The following is a 23,566-nucleotide window of genomic DNA, read 5'->3' on the forward strand; positions in this document are numbered from 1 at the left end:
TTTTTTGGACTTGTGATTAATCATTGTGTTAATCAGAATTCTAAAGTTTCTTAAAGTTGCTTTTCTCAAGAATGTTATCAATTTGTCCACTATCAGTTTAGAAAAGTCTTCCAAATTTTCTCCAAAAAAATTTCATTTTTTCATTTCCATCCATTTCATTTCCATTTCATTATTTCTTATGGCAAGATAACATTCTATACAATGCAATGTGTACAAATATTCACAAATAAGCAGTCAGCCTTTTAGTTTTCAAATCTTGACTAACATGAAGAGTTGCTACATGTATTTTTGTACTTGTAGATCTTTTTCTGCTTTTTAATTTCTTTCTGGTATAGGCCAAGTAGTAATATGGGTCAAAGGGTACATTCAGTTTGGTAGCTTTCTGGGCATGATACCAAACTGCTTTCTAAAATGCTAGATGAATTCACAGGTACACTAACTGTGCACTTGTATACTTGTTTTTCCCACATTACCTCCAGTATTTATCATTATCTTTTTTTGCTGACTTTACCAATTGGATTAGAGTAAGCTGGCACATCATTTCTTTTAATTTGTATTTCTCTATTAATATTTTATAGCAATTTTTTTTCATATCATTATTGATGACTTGGATTACTTCCTTTGAAAACTATCTGTTCATATCCTTTGACCATTTTTCATTTTGGGAATAGCTCTTGCTTATAAATTTCGATCAATTTCTTATAGATCTTGGGAACGAAACCTTTATCAGAGAAACTTTTGCCCTACTTACCTTTGCCTGTTTCCCTTCTAATTTTTATATTTATATTTGTTTGTAGAAAAACTTAAAAATTTTATATTATCAAAATTGTCCATTTTATCTTGTGCAAACATGTCAATTAATCATTGTTTCATTGTGAGATTTTACTCTATCCATTGATTCAAAAGGAAATTTGTTCCTCAATCCTCTAAAGTATTTATTATGTGACATTTCGTATTTTGGTCATGTCTATTTGGAGCTTATCTTGATGCGTGAGGCATTGGTTTAAACTTCATTTCTGCTGGACTTCTGTCCAATTTTTCTATTGATTTTTGTCAAATAATGAGTCTTTCTCTCCTAATAAATGAAGTTTATCAAATACTATGCTACTCTGTTAGCTTTTGTTATGTTGTTTATCTAACTGGACCTTCTGATCAACTTTTCCTTTTTATAATGAGGGCCAAAGAATTTAAATAATTATCACTTTGTAGGACATTTTGAGACCCTATTACTGAAATCCTCTTTCTTTCCTTTTTTTTTTTCCTTTTTCTCTTAGGATTCTTGAACTTCTGCCCTGGGTTTTTTTCTAGTTCTTTAAAATATAAAGCTTTTGGAAGCTTGATTAGTACCAAAATGTCAATTGCTTTAGGTAGCATTGTCATCTTATTATATCTCAACCTACACATGAGAAATTAATCTTTTCTCCAATAATTCATGCTTGTATCTATTTCTCCAAGAGTCTTTTTAATAGTTAAATTAGTATAAGCTCGGTGAATCTTGGGAATTATAATCCCAAATGTTATAGCATATGTAGTTATTTTTAATGAAATTTCACTTTCTAGCTCTTCTTGCTGAGTTTTTTATTATATGTAAGAATAATAATTTCTGTAAATGAATCTTATATCCTCCAATTTTTCTAAAATTATCATATTAATTTTTACTGAGCAGATTTCTAAACATAATCATATCACTGGAATGGATAATTATTAATGGTTTATTGGAGAAACCCCATAAAATCAACAAAAAAGAAAATTGAGATAATTCATATTTTTAGTAATCAGATACAAAAGAAATCCACAAATATCATCAACAAAGAAAGGTTAGGGGAGATAACAAAAGATAAACTATATATTCTCGATTACATTTAATTGAAACACTTTTGCCTGAATAAAATTAATGCAGCTAGCATAAGATTGGAAATATAACTTTTAATCAAATGTCTGTGGAAAGTGTCTGATATTCAACATGTATAGGGAATTAATACAAGCATACTATCAAGAGCCACTCCCTCAGTGGATATATGGAGGAGGGAAGAAGAAAGTAAGGAAATAAGAATTTATTAAGCAGTTACTATGGGCCAAAATTTGACTGTGCAACATGGGAGACACTGGCACAGGACTGCTCAGCATGGCATGCCCACATCAGATAGGATGCCATGCTCTATGAGCAAAGCAGAATTGAGACAGCACAAATTAAACATAGGATGAGTAAATTTGAAGTATCCACCCCCAAAATTCATACGGACTATCTACGCCATATCTGTGATAGAGCATTCCGAGCTCGTATTGGTCTGATCAGCCACAGTCGGACACATTGAAATTTGACTTTAACATAGCGTTGTCTTTTGGTCCTCTTCGAAATTAAAGGACAACAACCAACCATGTGCCAAGCATACTGTGCTAAGCAATGCAGATGTAAAGGAAGAAAAAAAAAAACAGTCCATACCCTCAAGAAGTATAACTCTTAATGAAGCAGACAATATGTAATTAACTAGGTACACACACATACACATACACACTCACACACACATACATACATACGTTCAAGAGACAGAGAGACAGAGAGACAGAAAGAGAGACAGAGAGAGAGAGAGGTAAAAATAATGTGAAAGAGCATTAGTAGGTGGCAGAACAAGTGTAGGTCTCCTTTCCGTCCACAAAAAAAAATTTCCAAAAATAATTGAAATATTTATTTCAATATATTTCAGTGTTAACAATGAGTCACAAAGAAGGAATATTCATTACTTATAAGACAGAGAAGAACATGCACCACTCTCTACCACTGCTGTTTTACATCTAGAAGAGAAGACATCTTAATGTACTTTAGCCTCGGAGAGTGAGATTCTAAGATCAGATGTGACCAAAAAGTTCAATTTGTCTGATTTGCTATGACTCATGGAATCTAACTGCAGTGCATCAGAAAATGGTGCTTCTGTGTTCTCTGATTCTTTAGGGACTTTGAATCATTCTGCCACATTCATATGAAGACAGATGATGCTTATCTTAGCACTTGTACAGATGAATGAAATGTCATAAGAATTATAAAGTATGGCATTATATGGAAAAAATTAAGATGAACATTCATTGAAGACTTTTAGATAACTGTGTCATCATCCCATGGTATGACAATCTAGACAATCTAAGCCAAAGAGATTAAAAATCTAGGAGTTAAAATATCAGCAGTAATAGTAATAGAAAGATTGGAGAGAGAGAGTTCAGGTCAAAGTTCTAGAATCCTAGGATGCTAGGTATTGGTGGTTTATTTCTTGTCTAGTAATGGTTTTTTTCATGAAGTGGTATCATAGAATTGTAGCTATTTCAAGCAATTAATAAGAATACCATTGGTAACTAAACACTGTCTGATTTTAAAAACAATTTTTTTAGCATAAATGTAGACTAGCCACTTTCACCTTCCCCTGCATCACAGAATGCCACCGCAGAGAAAATCCAATGTAGTCCTACATGCTTCTCCAGACAGTCAACTTGAGGATTCATAAATTTGCCATGTGAATCCATGATGTCATCTATCTCTTCACAGCCCGAGTTCTGCCGGCTCCCTGGACCACCCACACAGTCTGCCTATTCTCTCCAGGGGTAATCAGGGAGAAACTCGCTTTTATAAATGATTTGAGATTGAAATGGAGTACGTATTTTGAATTGTTGCACAATGGTGCCACTGAAGACAGGGTTAAGCCATTGGATGAGTGGGTTTGGTGGGTCTTTTAAAATCAAAAATTCCATCTAAAACATCGCTAAAGTGCCGAGCCCTAGTAAGGAAAAAAACAGCATGAAGAAGAGAGTAGCAGACATGATGCTTACAAGTAAGGTTTTCAAGAGCAGACCCTGAAAATATTAAAAGATGAATAAGAAAGTCAGTAATTAAAATATTAGAGCAGTAAGTAATTACATGCACATCAATATTAAATTCCCATTCAGACAGCATTAGAAATTCTGAGAAAGTGGAGAAAGTGTCAACATTGACCAAAGTAAAAGTGAAGCATCTGCAAAGAAAAATATGCAAAAGTAAGAAAATTGGAAAGATTGAAACTTTTGAAGGCTTTTTTGGGGGAGTCATTAGTTATAATGAAAGAATACCTCAGTTTGTGCTGTGGAAAAGGGAATAGGCTGTGGAGGCATGAGTCTATTGCAGGATCCCCTTTCCACAGAGGCAGGACCTAAGCATTTTGTAATTCACAAACATTAAAGGGACTCTCTGAAATTTTTACTGCAGGATGTGTATGAGTTCTGGCTCCAGGTCCGCATCTCTTTTTGGCCATATTATGTAACTTTTGTGTTAGAAAAATGTGCAAATGAAACAATAGAGGTGATATTAGGCAGGAGAGAGAGAAAATCTAAGATGCTCCAAAGACTGAGATGAGGCTGAATGACCACTTGTCAGGTATGCAGGTGATGGTGGGGATTCTTTTCACATGTAGGTTGGACTCCATGGTTCTTAAGGTCCCTTCCAACTCTCAAATAGATGAAAACAGAAAATTTGCCTGGAATTTAAAATGTGGCTATGTAAATCACATTGATGTTTTGCCTATTTAGAAACAGAAGCTGGTCTACAATCATATCTCACACTTAGAACTTATGACAATATACAAAACACTTTCCTTAAACAGCCCTGTGGCATAGATGGCATAAATAGTATTCTTTCTGTTTCACAGTAAAGGGAACTCAGGCTTGATGTGCTATAATAGAAAGAGAACTGGCTCTAGAGTCAGGACCTGGGGTCAAATTGTGCCTCTCATGATTGCCCTGGAAATCAGGGCACTCTCTGGGCTAACATTTCTGAGTCTTGGTTTGTTGAGGTCTGACCAGGAGTCCTGGAGACCCCTTACAGATCTAATTGTATAAACTTTTTTTTAAAAAAGGGAAGGAAGGGGATCTAGATGGATGGAGTGGAGTAGAAACCTGGAGTCAGGGAGATTTGAGTTCAAAACCTGCTTCAGACACTTACTAACTCTGTGACCCTGGCCAGGTTCTTTAACCTCTGTCTGCCTTAGTTGCCTTATCTGTAAAATGGGGATAATAATAGCACCTACCACCAAGGGTAGTTGGGAGGATCAAATGAGATAACATTTGCAAAGCACTTTGCAAACCTTAAAGTGCTATATGGATGCTATCTATTATTTTTTTTAGCTAGTGTTACTTTCCTTTTCCACATCTAGAAAATGTGCCAGACTGTGAACTCTAGTCTTCCTGACTTTAAGTCTACAGCTAATAAATAGGAAAGATGAGATTTGAATCCATAACTTCTGATAACAAATCCAGGGCTTTCTTAATACAATATGTTACTTCTATATTAGAAAAGATTGCAAGTTTGATTTTTTTTGGTGGAGGTCAAATTTGACAGGGGTGAGAAGAAATCAAAGAAATTCAAGAAAATGGGGAGACCTTTCACATATGTGGGTTGGACTATATGTCATCTGAGGTACCTTGCAACCTTTAATTTCTGTGAAACTTGAAGAAATGAGACAAGAAATCAAACAAAGGTCTCTAAGTGGATAGAGTACTGGATGAGGAGTCAGGAAGACCTAAGTGCAAATCCAGCCTCAGACACTTACTAACTGTGTGACCCTGGGCAAGTCAGTTTCTTCAACCTTAAAATGGGTGTACTAATAGACCCTACTTCCTAGGCTTGTTGTGAGGATTAAAAGAAGAAATATTTGTTAAGTGCTCAGCACAGTGCACAGCTCATTGTGGGCACTTAAAAATGTTTGTGTCCTTCCTACTAAGCAAGACACGTGAACAGAATGGGCAAAAGAGTGAGACAGAGCTATAGGAGATGAATAGGAAAGGATGATTGGAAATGGAAGGAGGTTGGTCCTATAGCAAGAACAAGGGATAGAAAACCCAAGTACTGTTCAAGTACCTGCAGAACACCAAGAAACTTTTAGTATGTTAGCAAGGTTCTCTATGGAGAATGTATGAAAGGGGACATAAGAATTACACAGGAATGATAGCAAGAATTGTTTGCCATTCTTCTCTGATGGAACGAATACTTACATAGGTATACAAATAAAACAACAGAGGAAATTTTAGACACACTTCCATCACTGGATGAAAAAGAAGGGAGCAGAGACATGGAGAACAAGCATTCATTAAATCCAACTATATGCCAGACAATGCTAAGTCTTATTTGATCTCAAGGAATACTTCCATCAGAGCAGAATGGCAATCAATCCTTGCTATATCCTGTTGTGCAATTTTTGTTATGTACTTCCATAAATCCATAAATGGGTGAGATCATGGAATCACTGACGTATCAAGATATCAGAGAAGTCACTAGATAAGAGGATTGTTGGATTCACCCTACTTCTCATCATTTCAGGGGCAATAATTTACATTAATGAAAATATCTTTCATCCTAGAAAATTAAGGAAAACTTTGCAAAGTTTTAGGTGACAGCAAACCTTCTTACATACCTAGAAAGAACGACATTACATAGAAGGGAATATTGTCTAATGCTCACTTCACTTTCACTGATGTATTCAACATTTTGTTGCTGGTTGTGGGTTTCTTTGTGTTGGCTTTTTTTTCAATGAAAAGGAAGTATAATTTGTCAGTGAAAGGCAGTGTCCTGAAGTGATCTAGGGTTTTTGTTTCATTTAAAAAATATTTTTCAGAGGATTTTCATTTTCCCACCACTTAATTTCTCTCAGGCTCATAAAACAGCTGAGGCTTTGGGGCTCATGTGCTAATTTGCAGGACTAGTTGAATTATTAGCATTTTAAAATTTTAAAACAAAGAAATTTTAAAATCTCAATAGAAAATAATATATAGTTAATCTGCACAACTCCAAAAGGTAAAACTAAATTCAATGGGAAGATATCTCAGGGAAGCAGATTTTGGTTTAAAATAAAAGAACTTTAAAGAAAATAAGATCCTTCCAACACACAGGAGAAAGAAGTACCCTCTCACTGAAGGCATCTGAATAGAAGCTACTATCTGTTAAAATTATTACTTAGGGCTTTTTTCAGTAGGTAGAAAGTTGGACTATATCAAGGATTCTTAACCTGGGGTCTACGAACATTTTTGTTTAATATTTTGATGATTTCAATATAGTTTCCTTTGTAATCCTATGGATTTTATTTTATACATTTAAGAACACTGTTCTGAGACATGGCCATGAGTTTCACCAGACTACCGGAGGGTCTATGATACACACAAAAGGCTGAGTCCCTCAACTTGATGATCTCTGTGGTCCCTTCCAATTCCGTGGTTTTTGTTATTTGTCCTTTGTTTTCAAAGAGGGGCAATGACATCATGAAGGTGATGTCTTGCCTTCTTTCTGAATTGGATTTAAGTGAGGCAGAGCTGTGCAAATTCATCAGCCTCACTCTATCCTCCAGTTATCAGGATGACTAACAATGGCCTGGGATGGAGTGCATGACCTTGGCCTTTCTAAATTAAGGTCTTTCCCAGGCCTCAGGTTATCTGAGACAATATCCATTCAATGACTAAGGGCTAGGTAACGATTGAGACAAAAAATGACCCAAATTTAACATCGCAAAAATATCAGTCTGGGACAGGAAGACCTTCAAAAACTTTCTGGCCAGAACCTGCTATTTTCACTCTAAGCTATCAAAACCTAAATGATGATGGCTAATTCAAAGGGATCTGGAAAAATGATTCAAGCACACACACATATGTACATATATAACATATATTACTTCCTCTTTAAAGCATTCTTTGGGTCTCCTTCACCATTTTATGAAACCTTAGCACTTTATATATACTTCTCTCATAGCACTTAAAAAAGTTTTTATTATAATTTAAAAAATGTTTCTATTATAATCATTTTTTAACCTGTCACTTCTCCTTGAGACCAAAGACCTGACCCAGGGAAAAAAAGAATTTAAATTCATTTTTACATCTTGGGAGTGCCTACCACATTGTCTTGTACTATATAAGTACTTAAAACGTGTGGATCCATTTGAATAAACTGAGAATGCTAAAACAAACACACATATTCAGAACTATAAGGCACATCTATAAAATTATGACTATATCAATAACTAGAGCCAACATTTTTAGACACTGGGAAGGCTGGGGGGAAAAGGACAAAACTAGAATCCCACTAGACTTCATGGCACAATGTCCTTCACACTTTAGGAAATGCCTTTTACTAGCCAAAAAAAAAGCCTTGCCTTCTGATGAGTTCTTCCCTTCTGAATTTTGTTGAGAATTTTCTGAAGAATTTCAGAGAAATAGCAAAATTTTCAAGCTTACCTGCCAGCCATTATCAGCAGCCTCATAGTAAGGGTAATGCTTACTGATATAAGCATAGATCTCAATTAGAGTTCATTGAACTAAGCCTAAGAATGTGGCAGCTAGGTGGCCCAGTGGATAGAGCAGCAAGCCTTGAGTCAGGAAGACTTATCTTTCTGAGTTTAAGTCTGACCTCGGACTCTTACTGTGTGACCCTGGGCAAGTCACTTGACCCAGTTTGTCTCAGTTTTCTCATCTGTAAAATGAGCTAAAGAAGGAAATGGCAAACTACTCCTATATCTTCCAAATCTATATTTCAATGATTCTGTGTCTTCAAAGTCCCAAATTTGGCTGTGGTTTTGTTTTTTGTTCATTTTTTTTTAACTTTCCTTAGTTAATTACTAAGAAATGAATTGTGAATTTCTTAAATTGTTTTTTAAAATTACAAAAGTTTTTGATACACACAACCATAGTGGGTTTTGTTTGTACGCTTGTTTTGTTTTGTTTTTTTGCTTTGTTCTAACTGTAAAATGAATAAGAAGCTTTTCTTTTTGCCTTTTTTTATGTCAGTGATCCAAACTGAGATCTCATTGTTCAATCACAGAGTTGTATTCAACTCTTTTTGATCCCATGAACTTGTCATGGGGTTTTCTTAGCAAAGGTACCAAAATGCTTTGCCATTTCCTTCTCCAATGTGTCCCCATTTTACAGATAAGAAACTGAGGCAAATAGGAGTTAAGTGATTTGCCCAGGGTCACCCAACTAGAAAGTATGTGAGGCCAGATTTGAACTTGGGGGAAGTTAAGTCTTCCCCAGCTCCAGGCCCAGCACTTTAACCACTGCACCACCTAGTTGCTAAATTGAGAGATCTAGTACTTCTTAAGTTAATTTACCATCAAAGTAGGCACCATAAGATGGAGAAAGAGGCATTATCCTAGATAAGAAATACAATATTCCATTTGGAATTTTATATTTCTCTATTGTCCCTTGAGAAATCCACTTTCCTGATTATCAACAACTTGTTATACACTTGGAAGTTATAGAATTTGGCAGCAAGGAATAGTGGAAAGAAAACTTAATGGAAAACCAGAGTTGATAGCAAACCAGGTCTGCTATTTACTAAATGTGATGTGTAGCTGGAAGGAAATTTAGAGACCCTCATTTTTGTCAATGACTTGAATGCAGCCAGAGATGGCATGGTTATCAAATTTCCAGATAATATGAAACTGGAAGAGATGGCTAACATGGTGAGTAAGGGATAAGGAGGGCAAGGAGGTCTGGAGTCAGGAGAACCTGAGTTCAAATATGCCTCAGACACTTACTAGCTATGTGACCCTGGGCAAGTTACTTAACCCTGTTTGCCTCAGTTTCTCATCTGTAAAATAAGCTGGAGAAGAAAATGGCAAACTACTCCAGTATCTCTGTCAAGAAAACCTCAAATGGGGTCATGATCAGTCAGACCTGACTGAAACAGATGAAAATGAATTGGGATCACAAAAGATCTCAATAGGCAAGGTTTATTACTGTTCAGTCATTCAGCTGGGTCTGACTCTTCATGACCCCATGGACAGCTGGAGTGGTTTACCATTTGCTTCTCTAGTGGTTCCATTCAAGAAGCAAAAACAAGATGCTAAACACAACAAAATGTAATTTAATAGTACAAAATGCAAAATTCTATATTTGGGTTCAGAATAATCTACTTTTCAATATACAGTATGGAGTAAGTATGGTTAGACAGTAGTCGGTATGAAAAAGATCTGGGAATTTTAGTGGATTGCAAACACAATAGGAGGTGCAAAAAAAGGCAAAAGATCCCTATTCCCAGGGATTTTACAATCTAATGGAGGAGACCACAAGCAAACAAGATGTACAAACAAGTTACAACAGAGAGAAAAAACTAGAATTAAGAGGAATTGGGAAAGGTTCCCTGTAGAAGAGGGGAGTTTAATTGGGATTTGACGAAAACCAGGGAAGCCAGGAGGCAGAGATGAGAAGGGACAACATTCCAGGCATGGAAGAAAGTCAGAGAGAAGGTCCAGAGCTAAAAGATAGTGTTTTGTTCTTGGAACACAGCCAGGAGGCCAGTGTCACTGGATCAAAGCTTATGTGGCAGGGAGTAAGGTGTAAGAAGATTGGAGAGGGAGAAGGGGCTCGTTAATGAAAGTCTTTCAAAGTCAAACTGGGGATTTTACATTTTATTCTGCAGGCAATAAGGAACTGCTGGAGTTTATTGGGGGTAAGAGGGATGGGGTGAAGAATATAGTTGACATGGTTGGGTCTGCACTACGACAGCTGAATGATTAGAGTAGAGAGAGACTTAAGACAAGCAAATCCACTGGTAGGCCATTCTATAGTCCAAATGAAGTAGTGGTGGCAGTATCAGCAGAGAGAAATCAACAGGTATGGGAGTGGATATGGAGGTGGAGGGAAGGGATGAGAGGAAGGAGTCAAGGATGCACTTAGGTTGTAAGCCTGGGAGACTAGGTGGTGCCCTAGACCAGCAAAGTTGGATTGGGGAACAGGGGAAGGATTTGGGGAAAAGAAAATGAGTTTTGTTTTAGACATATTGAGTTTATGATGTCTACTAAATCATCAGTTCAAAATATTTGAAAGGCACTTGGAGATGTGAAGCTGGAGGTCTGCAGAGAGTTTGAAGTGGGAGAAGTGGATTTGAGAATTGTTGGGGGTGGAAGCTCAATTCCATGTGGACAGTCTCGGGCGGGTAAAGGTGGGAACTTCTAAATCTTAGAGTTCTCATGAGGCCCCCCAGAAAACAGCAGGGAATCGAGGAGTGAGACCGAGCAATCTCGTGTATTTCCGCCTCTTCCCGTGAGAAACGTGATGGGAGGAGCATCCCCCTCGAGACTGTCCCGGATCTGGGCACACCTATTGTTATCTAACAGGCACGGTATTCAGGTGCAAACTATGCGGCTGGAGAGCTTAAGTAGGGTCAGGAAAGCCCGAAGGCGCTCTTAGCGTGGAGGGGCCCTGACAGGACAGAAGGCTCCGTTTTTCCTCTCTTCGCTCTCCCCTCCCCCTCTCTCCCCACTTACACTTCTACTTCCAATCTCTTACCGTAAGATCTTTGCCTCCTTGGGAGACTTCTCTCTCCCTCCTAAGGAAGAGTTTCCCTTGCACATGTAACCAGGACCCTTAATAAAGCCTAACCCTTGTTCGACTCCGGAAAGTCTCTTCTCTCATACGTTTATCCGGTTTGGCCAACCGAAGACCTGGGACAGGTAAGGTAAGACTCGGGTAGCCCTCAGGCCTCTAGGCCTGGCAGAGAATCATGAGCATAGAGATGAAAGCTAAATCCATGGGAGCTGATCACCAAGTGAAATAGTGTTAAGGAAGAAGAGAGAGCAGAACAGAACTGTGGACTTCTGTAGTTAGAGGGTGTGACTTGGATGACAAAGGAGATTAAGAATTGGTTGGATATAGGTGGGGGGGAACCAGGAGAGAGGAGCCTCGAAAGAAGAATATCAAGGAGAAGAGGGTGATCAACATCTCAGAAGGGTGAGAACTGAGCATTTAATCTGTATCTGGCAATTAAAATATCACTGATAATTTTGGAGAGAGCAGTTTCAGTAACCAGGTTGTAAGGGTTTAACAAGAGAGTGAGGTGAGGGAAAATGAAGGCACCTATCACAGACAACCTTCTTAAGGAGCCTAGCCACAAAGTGCAGAAGAGATATAAGATGATAGGATGGCTGTTAGTGGGATAGAAGTTCAAGTGAGGATTTTTGTGAGATTGGAGGATATGTGGGCAGATTTATAGGTAGTAGGGAAATAGTAGATGGAGAAATTGAAGATAACTGAAGAGAGCAGGAGCAATCGGTTGGAGGAGATGAGATGAAAGGGGATTGCTTTTGCAGGTGTCTACCTTGATTTGCCTTAATAAGAAATACAGCTACCTGTGTACATGAGAGGTAAAGGAAGAGATGGGGGCAGAAGGTATCTGAGTAATATGAGATGAGGAAGAGGGAAGAAAGCTGGGACTTGAAGGAAGCCTGGGAAGCCAAGAGTCAGAGAGGAGGAGGGAAAGCATTCCGGGGATGGGGAGCAACCAGAGAAAATGCTTGGAGACATTATAGCACCACTGAAGTCCATATGCATGATCTTTTCCCAATATGAATCATTTATGTATGTTAAAGTAGGACATAGTGTGCGAAGGAAGGAAAGAAGGAACAGAGGGAGGGAGGGAGAGGAGGAAAAAAGGAGGGAAGGAAAGAAGGAAGGGAAAGAAAGTTAAGGAAAGAAAGGAAAAAAGGAAAGAAAATGCTCAGAGTTGAGAGTATCTTATTTATGGAATAATTAGGAGATGTGTTACTACATTGAAGAGTTGGGGTGTGAGGTGAAATAAAGCTGGAGTAATTTCTTCCATCTCCTTCCTTTAATATCTTCTCTAGAGATCTTGAAAATGATTACCTCTAGGGTTCTGGGTGCTATGTCTCAGTCTTCAAACCAGGAATATGTAGACCTGTCTTATAAGGGATCAAGTTGTAATTTTTGAAATGTAGTTCCCAGAAACCCATGTTCACTGGATACAAAGACAACTTTATTTGTAGTCTAGTTAAGTTATGAAAGGAAGATATCATTCTTTTCACGACCTGGGACTGGTTGTTCAATGCAGTAATATGTAAGAAAAAGGGAATTAAACCTTAATCAGCATCTTCTGTAGTAACAGCTGGTGAATCACAGGTGCCGGCAGGGAAAGCTTCCAATCCCACTTAAACATATAAGGCAGCTCTTTATTATTTTAACCCCCACATGTAGAGAGTACTTAATTTACTCTGATTTGAAACATTCTTTATGGACAAGGTGCTATGTAAACAAAGTTCCAGAAGAAAGTCAAGCCAAACTAATATTTTATTTGCAAACAGGGTGGTTAAAGAAAAACAAATGACTTCAGTATTTTCTTCGAATGATCTTACCATTCAGATGCTGCAGAAGGATGTGTGTGTGTATGTATGTGTGTATACACACACAAATAATACACTTTTATCAGAGCAGCTAAAAACCAGCATGTCACTGGCCTGGGGAAAGCATCTTAAAATCTTAGCTAATGTGTGTGGTTTTGCCTGAGAGGAGGAATAAATTGAATACCAAAGGACTTTCAACATTTGCCAACCAAGTGTAGTTGGGTCTATAGGACAATTGGTCAATATGCGTTTATCAAACATCTACTACGTACCAGGTACTGTGGCAAGTTCTGGGGATACAAAGAAAGGCAGAAGATAATTCCTACCTTCAAGGAGTTAACAATCTAACAGGGGAGACAAAATGCAAATAAGTACATTCAAACAAGCTGCACTGTATACAGGTGAAATAAGCAATAATCAAAAAATGAGAGGAAATAGAGTTAAGTATAGAAGCAAGAGTGCTAAGCTTGATGGGAAAAGTGTCAATGCCCTGATTGAAGTAGACTCGTTAAAAACAAATTAGGTATATCCATTTGTTTACTTTCTCAGGGAGGAGTGAGAAGGAGGAAGGGAATTGGGGATTCATATTTTTAAATAACAAATGTTAAAAATTCTTGTTTACTCGTAATTGAGAAAAAATAAAATGAATGTAAAAAAGCATTAGGTTTTCCACTAATGTGTTAAGGAGGCAACAAACAAAATCCTTCATGCGTAAGAGGGTTGTTGTGAGGGTCTAATGAGACAATTGTTGTAAAGTGCACCTAGCGCACAGTAAGTACGACCTCTTATTATGGATATCAAATTCAGCTTTACAGCTCGTAACAGGAGAATAAAAATCAGATTAAGAGAACGTAGAGAGCCTTATTTATGCTGCAAATGATTTTTACTTCTTGATGACCAGTGTTCATTAAACCTTTCCTACATCCCTTCCCCTCCATGCTCTCTGAAAGACTTTGAACTTATTCAGGGAATTGGCGCAACTCCTGATCTTCAGTTGCCCCTGGATCAGTCAAGCTCTGAGGTTTTGTCGTAAAAGTGCCCGGACTTGATGGAGTCTAAGCCTTTCATCAAAGCTTCAACCATTTGGAGATTCTACCTAAATCACCACCACCATTGGATGGGACTAGGAACGGGCAGTAGGTATTCAGAGGAAGAGCAGCTGTGCCGTGACCAGGCTAGTCTGAAAGAAAGAGTGAATAAATAAATGGACATCAAAGTGGAAGTGTCAGGATATTCTCCACACAGCTGATCTTTTTTTGTGCATGTGTGTATTTTTTAGACTTTAGTTTAATTTTAAAATTTTGAAATTAACACCAAGTAAAATGAGAATTTCCAGATGCATTATAGAAGAGAACTGTACATGACATTATTAATCTTTTATGAAGAGCTTGCTTATCTTTTTAAGTATATAATAAATTCAGCATGTAACTTTCAAAGCTGTCTTGCTTTTGTACAGTTCCTTTTGGTCTTCCTCCTGTTCTGTTCTCTTTTGGAGGGCTTCTCTGTGGAGAAGGGAACTCATCCCTAAACTCTTCTCCCTTTCTCACCTCCCCCTCACTGAAAACAAAACATTTCCAACCTAATCGTATAGTTAAGCAAAACAAACTCGTACATTAACCATGTCCGAAAATGTATGTCTTTTTTATGTGAGTCTGTCATCTCTCTCTCTCCAGAGATGGGTAGTATGATTCATCATTAAATCTCTGGAACTGTGGTTGGTCATTGCGCTGATCAGAGTTCTTAAGTCTTTCAAAGTTGTCTGTCTTTATAATATCATTAAAGCGCAATGCCTTTACATTCACCTACTACAATATGTTCAGCCATTATCCAACTGAAGGGCATTTCTTTAGTTTTCAGTTCTTTGACACTACAAAAAAAAAATAAGAAGAATTTTGTACATAAGAGTCCTTTTCCTTTTTTTTTTTTTCACTCTCCTTGGAGTACATGCCAAGCACTGCTATCTTTATGTCAAACAGTATGCATAATTTCATAACATTTTGGGGCATAGTTTCAAATTGTTTCCTGAACAACTAGGCTAATTCACAGTTCTACGAATGGTAGGCTAATGTGCCTGTTTTCCTTTCCAACCATTGTCATTTTTGTCATCTTTGCCTGTCTGATAGGCTTGAGGCAGAACCTTAGAGATGCTTTAATTTAAATTTCTCTTATTATTAGTGATCTGCAGCATCTTTTCACATGGTTTTTTGATAATTTGCATTTCTTCCTCAGAAAACTGACTTTTTTTAAAATTTATTTGTTTTCAATTTTCAACAATCACTTCCATAAGTTTTACTCCCTCCCCAAGATGGCATGCAATCTTATATGGGCTCTGCACATACATTCTTATCAGACACATTTTCACATTAGTCATGTTGCCTAGAAGAATTAAAATGAAAGGGAGAAAGCATGAGTAAAACTAAACAAAACCAAACATAACAAAAGAGAAAAGAGTCTGCTTCATTCTGCATTCTGGCTCCATAGTTCTTTCTTGGCATGTGGATGGCATTTTGCACCATGAGTCCTTTGAAAAAAACTGACTTTTCATATCCTTAGGAAATAATTTCTGTTGCAAATTTTAATCAATTCTTCATACAATTTGGAAATGAGACTTTTATCTGAGAAACTTGCTGTTGTGAAGGTGATTTCCCAGTTAACTATTCGCCTTTGAATTTTGGAATTGGTTTTATCCATACAAAATTTTTAAAAGTTTTTTTTATGTTGATTACATAAAAATTGTACATTTTATCATCTGTGATCCTCTTTCTCGCTTGTCTATAAAGTGATTTCCTAAAGTGAAAGTTTGATGAAGTCATCTCCCTAGTCAATAAGTACTAATAGTTCCAATATAAATTCTCCTGTTTGGAATTTAAAACTTTCTCACAACTTGGTCCCCGTCCTATCTTTCCAGTCTCCTTACCTATTTCTCCTTTCCATACATTTTACAGTCTATCCATACTGGCGCACTTGCTATTCCATTTGTATGATGTTTTATCTCCTGTCTCTATGCCTTTGCAATGACTGGTTGCCTCCCATCCCTATGATGTACTTCCTTCTTACTTATATCTCTTGGAATTTCAGTTTCCTTCAAGACCTATCTCAGGTCACTACCTTCTACATAAAAACTTTCCTAGTCTCTCTAGTTCCTAGTCTTCACACCGCCACCACCATCACAAAATAAACCTTATATGTAAGATATATTATTCTATGTAATGATATAGAGAGCTTTTATGTGTCACCTACTCCTTTAGAAAGTAAGCTCCTTGAGATCAGGGATTATTTCATTTCTGAGGTTCTTGTTGTTGTTTTATCCCTAACACTTAGCATTGTGCCTGACACATAGTAGACATTTAACAAATGCCTATTGATTAATGCATTGACTGATAAACCTTTTCTGATGCAGTATTTGAACTTAGGTCCTCCTGACTCCAGGTCAAGCACTCTATCCATTCATCTATACCACTACTGATGAAAGTGTTAAAACTGAACTATAAACATATGACAGTAAAAAGAGGGTAGGCCCTGCAGTGAGAGTAAGGACAGCTGGACAGCCTGAATGCTGCACAGGTACCCACAAAATATGAAGGGACATAGAAGGCCTCTGTCGCAGTGGAAGATTTATGGAAAGGCATGAACGAGAATGATGTATGATGAAAAGGTCTAGAAGGGTTTGCAGTCTGCCTCGGTGAGGATATAGCTGCAGCAACGGCATCACAGGGTAATCAAACTGTGGAAATAGGTACTACAATTGTAGATGACCAAAAATTAAAAGAATGAAAAAATAGAAAAAAGTGTGAAATATCTCACTGGAAAAATAACGAACCTGGAAAGTAGATTGAGAGAGATACTTTAAGAATTGTTGGACTACCTGAGAGCCATGATCAAAAAAAGAAACTTGACATCATATTTTAAGGAATTATAAAGGAAAATTGTCCCAATATCTTATAGCCAGAGGGTATAATAGATATGGAAATAATCCATCATTCACCTCCTGAAAGAGATCCCAAAATGAAAACTTCCAGGAATATTATAACCAAATTCCAGAACAACCAAGTCAAGGAGAAAATGTTACAAGTATGCAGAAAAAAATAATTAAAATATCAAGAGCCACAGTCAGGATTGAGTAGATTCCACGTTAAAGGAATGGAAGACTTGGAATATGACATTCCAGAAGGCAAAGGAGCAAGGATTACAACCAAGAATAACCTAGCCAGCAAAACTGAGTATAATTCTTCAGGTGGGAAATGAATATTTAATTTAAACGTAGAAGACTTTTAGGCATTCCTGATGAAAAAAAAAGACAGAGCTGAATAGAAAACTGCCATTTAAACACAATATTCAAGAGAAGCATAAAAATGATAAACATGGAAGAGTAATCATAAGAAACTCAATAAACTGTTTGCATTCTAATAATGAGAAGATGATACAGTAACTCTTAAGAACTTTATCACTGAGCAGTTAGAAGGATTCTACATAGACAGTGGGCATGGGTGTGAGTCAATTATGTTGAATAATCTCAAAAATATTGTAGAGGTGAGAAAGAGGGATGCACTGGGAGAAGGGGGAAGGGAAAATTTTCTCACATAAAACAGGCACCCAAGGAAAAGCTTTATAGTGGAGGGAGAAATGGGAGGGAAGACTACACACACACACACACACACACACACACACACACACACACACACACACACACATATAGTTGGGTATAAAAATCTGTCTCACTCAAGAGGGAAATAGGAAGGAAAGGGGAGAAGAGATATGTGGGGGATGGGGATGATAAACAGACTTTTGAGGAGAAACAGGATAAAAAGGAAAGAAGTATAAAAAGAAGAAAATAGGATGGAGGGAAATATATAATTATTCATCATAACTGTGAATGTGAATGAGATGAGTTCACCGATAAAATGGAAGTGGATAGCAGAGTGGGTCAGAAACAAGAATTCAGCAATATGTTCTTTATAAGAAACTCACATGAAACAGAAACACACACACACAGAGCTAAAATAAAGGACTGAAGCATAACTTATTGTGCTTCTGATTAATTTAAAAAAAAAAAACAAACAAACCAGAGGTAACAATCACATTCTCAGTCAAAGCAAAAGCAGAAAGAGACCTAACTAAAAGAGATAATGACTACATTTCACAAAAGTTATCAAGACAATGAAACAATATCAAAACTTGTAACAAGCTTCTCTCATAATGGCTTCCTTGCTCAAGTGATAAATAGTCAAAAGATATGAATAGATAGTTTACAAAAGAAGAAATCAAAAATGTCTATAGTCATGAAAACATGCTCTACATCCCTAGTAATTAGAGAATTAAATTAAATTGAAACAACTCTGAGGTACCACCTCACACCTATCAGAAATGACAAATGCTAGAGAGGATAAGGGAAAATAGGTATACTAATACACTGTTGGGTTGAGTTAAAAACTAGTTCAAATAGTCTAGAGAATAATTTGAAACTGTGCCCAAAGGGCTATAAAACTTTGATTTAGTAATATTACCACTATAACCTGTATTCCCACGAAATCAAGGAAAAAGGGAAATTATTTATATGTCTAAAAATATTTGTAGCAGCTCATTTTGTGGTAGCAAAGAGTTGGAAATTGAGGAGATGCTCATCAATTGAGGAATGGCTGAACAAGGTGTGACAGATGACTGTGATGGACTAATATTATGCTATTAAGCAATGACAAGGGAGCATAGAACTCAGAAAAAAAAAAAAAAGCATGGTAGAACCTATATGAATAGATGCAAAGTAAAATGGGAGGAACCAGGAGATCATTGTGCACATTAACTGCAATGCTGATCAACCGTGAAAGACTTGGCTACTCTGATCAATACAATCACCCAAGACAAATCCAAAGAACTCATGATGAAAAAATATCATTCACCTGCAGAGACAGAAGTGATGAACTCTGAGTGAAATCTGAAGTATAATTTTCGTGCTTTCTTGATTTTCTTTATATGGCTGACTGGATATGTATGTGTTTATAGCATGTTTTCACATACATAATTAATATCATTTGTCTTAGTGGGTGGGAGAGAAATTGGAACTCAAAATTTAAAAAGAAAAAAGTTAAAATAAGTAATAAGTTTATTTTGAAAAATTTTTTGAAGGTATTTGTAATAAGCAAACCACTTTAAAAAGAGAGTGAGAGATTGTTCATGCTTTTTCTTCCTTTCCTACCTCTGTCCTAGATTGTTAATTCAAACCTTGATTCTGTGCTAGTTTCCAGCATGTCATTCTAAGTGCTATTTCCCATGAAGCTATTTTTTTTTCTGTGCTAAGTCAGGGAATTTTTAGTGCCAGGCTTACACTAAATATAGTTCACACTTCTATAGAAATTTAAAACTGCCAAGCAGGAAGAGAAGGAAAGGGAATAAGTATTTATTAAGTCCCTATTATGTGTCAGGCACTATGCTGAACACTTAAAAATATCATTTTATCTTCCTAACAGCCTGTGAAGGAGGTGCTATTATCCACATTTTACAGTTGAGGCAGATAGAGGTTAAAGTCACTCATTCAGGGTTACAGTCTGAAGTTGGATTTGAACTCAGGTCTTCCTGAAAACAGGACTGGGGCTCCATCCATTTCACCTCCTAGCTGCCTCTAAGCATGTTTTTTTTTTTTTTAATTTTGCAATAGTCCTTAGGAATAGGTAATACAACCCTTATTTTAACAGTTGAGGAAACTGAGGCATAGAGTAGTAAGTTGACTCATGTGAGACAACGGGAGACTAATAAGTACCACAGTTAGAATTTGAACTCAGCTCTTAACACTGCAAATCAAGTCTTTCCATGATATCATGTCTTTAAAGTAAATACTGTTTGATGGTGATTACTGGTCTTTCCCCACATGCAGCGTTGCCTTTGTTTTCCTAAGTGTCTGTGCAACGTCCCTGTCCCTATCCTCCTTCCACAAAGAAAATCCATGCACACTCACATAAACACATTTTGTGATGTTGGTCCAGAAATCCTTCTCTAGTTGAGGGTTTGGCCAGATACCCAGAATGCTGGTTGCTGACTCCAACAATGAGAACCTTTTGCGTCTGTTAAACACAAGCTGGAGCTCCCTGGAGAGGACACGCTTTCAAGATTCCTGCTTTAACAGGACAGAAAATGAGCCTTGTGCTCACTTGGCACTTCAGTCCTTGGCCCCTTCCCAGAGACAGCAAACGAGAAAGGCGTGGAGACAAACAGCCACATGTTTGTCATAGTTTGCTCGGTGTCTCAGAAAAATAGAGCCCACTTTTGCTTACCAGATGGGAATCATCATTTTCAGATGATTTGGAGGGGAAAAGGTTTTTTATGGGGTCTTTTTTTTGGGTTGTTTTTGTTTTTTATACAAAGATATGCCGAAAGAGCAGGGCAGCCTTGTTCTCCAAGATCTTGATTTTAAGATATATGGAAAATAGAATTTTATGGAGGTTTTTATGAGAAACTGAGAAGTGTGATTGTAGAATTGATTTTCCTAGGGATTTGGCTGAAAGACATTCTATGCCCCCACAAAGATTAAGATTACAGACCACTCAAAGTCACTCCATAGAAAGAAATTTTATACTTCCAAACTGAACTTGGTTGTACAAGCTTTTACTCTGATCTCTTGGGCTTTGTCTACACATGTCAAGAGACATGGAAAATGAAGGCAATCATCCAGATATCTCAAGTGCCCCTAAAACTTCCCAAAGAAAATCTCTGGAGAACTAATTGCCTCAAATCTTCACTTCATTTTCCATGTGTGAATTACGTTAGGCACAAAGTAAGTATTCAATAAATATTTACTGGATAATTGGTTTTTGCTGGAATTGAGCACTTAAACTCTCAAATACATTAGGTGATTAGACTGTATTTATTTCAGACAGCAAGAGTCCTTCGATTTGAATAATGTTCAGGTTTCTACTGGCTCTAAATCTATGATCCTTTTATCTAAAGAGGGACAAAATCTCTTATCAACTCTATTAAACACTTAGCACATGCTACGAATCAGTTAAATTTGTTATCTGAGGCTCCTTCTTTGAAGGAGAATGCCCTTAAACATTATTGTACTTCTTTTAGTTAATTTCCTATGGTACAAACTATCAAAGCCTAAATAGCTGAGGTTACAAAAGGCAAATTTGTGGTCCCAACTTGAGTAAAATCAGTCACCCATCCCTAATGCCACCATGCTCCCAGCTTTAGTTAACTATTGCCTTCCTATTACCCTGGGGCAAAAAGGAGTTGGACCTGTCTATTTGCCCTCCTTTTATCATCTCTCATAGAAATCAGTCCTCATGGAAAACTGAATAAGATAGTTCATAGCTGCTGTGATCAGTGCAATCATGAGAGGTTGCATGGTATGATGGGTAGATTCTTGGAGTGGAGATAGGAAGATCTTGGTTCAAATCCTCTCCTTAATCACTAACTACTTGTATAATCCTTTGCAAGTCATTTAACTCCTTAAACCTCAAAGTTCTTATCTGTAAAATGGAGATAACAATAGTTCTTTAGGATAGTTGTGAGGATCAAATGAAATCATATATGTACTTTGCAAAGATCAAAGGATTAGACAAATGTGAGCTATCATACTTATTCCAATGCTGATGCTGGGGGGGGGGGGGGGGGGGGGAGTGATGATGATAACGTTGTGAGGAGATTTCTCAGGGAAAGGACATCTGTATTCACAAATGGCTCCTGTCTGCATTACCTCATTTCCTGATTTAACAACCCTGACTCTTTGTAGGCGCTAGAGCTGGTCTGGCTGGCTGTCATCACAAACTACCATTCCTACCTTCTATTTTAGTCCAGGTTACCCCTATCTATCCTGACCCCAATTTAGAAAAATTCCCCTTTGTTCTACCTAGACACAGTTAAAGTTGTTTTAAGAGAAGTTCTACTAATAAAAACACAAATTGATGAGGTTAGTGAGAATAAATTTATGGTCCCACTTTAACTAAAGTCTAACACATGATTTAGATTCTCTGGCACAGGGGACCCAGTCCTTAATTCTTTCTCTTCATCTTTGTTGTATTATTTGGTAGTTTTTCAGTCATGTCCAAATCTTTAAGACCCTATTTTGGGTTTTCTTGGCAAAGATACTGGAGTGGTTTGCCATTTTGTCTCCAGCTCATTTTATAGATGAGGAAACTGAGGCAAGCAAGGTTAAGTGATTTGCCCAAGATCAAAAAGCTAGTAAGTATCTGAGGCCTGGTTTGGACTCAGGAAAATAAATCTTCCTAATTCCAAGCTCAGTGTGTGACCTAGCTGCTCATCCCTTCATCTTAGCCCCATATTTTTAATCAGATACTCTGAACCAAGGATGGGGAACCTGCAGTCTCCAGGTCACATGTGACCCTCTAGGTCCTAGGTGACTGAATACAAACTTCACAGAACAAATCCTCTTAATAAAAAGATTTGTTCTGTGAAGTTTGGATTCAGTTAAAGGGTCCCACTTGAGGATTTAGAGAGCCTCGAGGTCATAGGTTCCCCACCTCTGCGGTCTTAACCCTCTGGAAAAGGCTTACTTGTACTTTTACCAAGCATCTTGATCCCACAATTGTCTCCATATATGAGGGGATGGTTCAAACAGGAGAGAGCTTCACAGTTCATTCTAACACCCTTATATTCCCCATTATTATTCAGCTCTGTTTTTCAAATTTTCTGCTGAATATCTTCTGTCCTATGGGAACCTCAAGCTATGTCCAAAATAGAACCCATTCTCTTCCCAACAAAAACATCCTTCCCTCCTCCCCCTTATCTGACCCATTTCCATTAATGATGCCACAATCCTCCCACTTACTCTGACTGGAAATTACCTCAACCCTACACCCGGTCCCTCTGCCTGATCCTGTTGATTCAAACTCTGTGGTACCTTGCAAATTCCCTTCTTCCTCACTTGTACCACCACCAACGAGGATCATGTCTTCACTAATCCTCATCTGGATGACTACAATAGACAGTCTCCTTGCCTCAAATTTCTCCTCTCTCCAATCCATCCTTAGCACAATTGCCAAAATAATCTTCGTGATACACTGTTCTGATCATGCCACCCCATCTCACACTGAAATCTTTAGATCATCCTAGAGAATAAAGCTACCTATAAGGTAGAATACACCTAAAACTCTCCACCGTCTAGCTCTAACCTACATTTCCAAATACATCTCACATTGTTATCTTTCACGTACTCTGTGTTTCAATCAAACTGTACCATTTGTTGTTCAATGATCTTGTCTGGCCTTCAGCCTCTGTGTACAAACTATTTCAAGGATGCTCCAGCCTCCATGCTTTACTTCCCTTTCTGTTCTCCATGTATCTTTTACTTGTTAACCACCTTGCTATTATGGAGAAGCTCTTTCATTGGAGACCTGTTGACTTTGTTGGCCAGTGCCCCTCTTGAACCACTATTTCAGAAAATCCCCAGCTACTGTGCTTTACTTCTCTCCCTATTCTCC

The sequence above is a fragment of the Notamacropus eugenii genome, chromosome 3 (genome assembly GCF_028372415.1).
Source record: "Notamacropus eugenii isolate mMacEug1 chromosome 3, mMacEug1.pri_v2, whole genome shotgun sequence".
NCBI classification, from domain to species: domain Eukaryota; kingdom Metazoa; phylum Chordata; class Mammalia; order Diprotodontia; family Macropodidae; genus Notamacropus; species Notamacropus eugenii.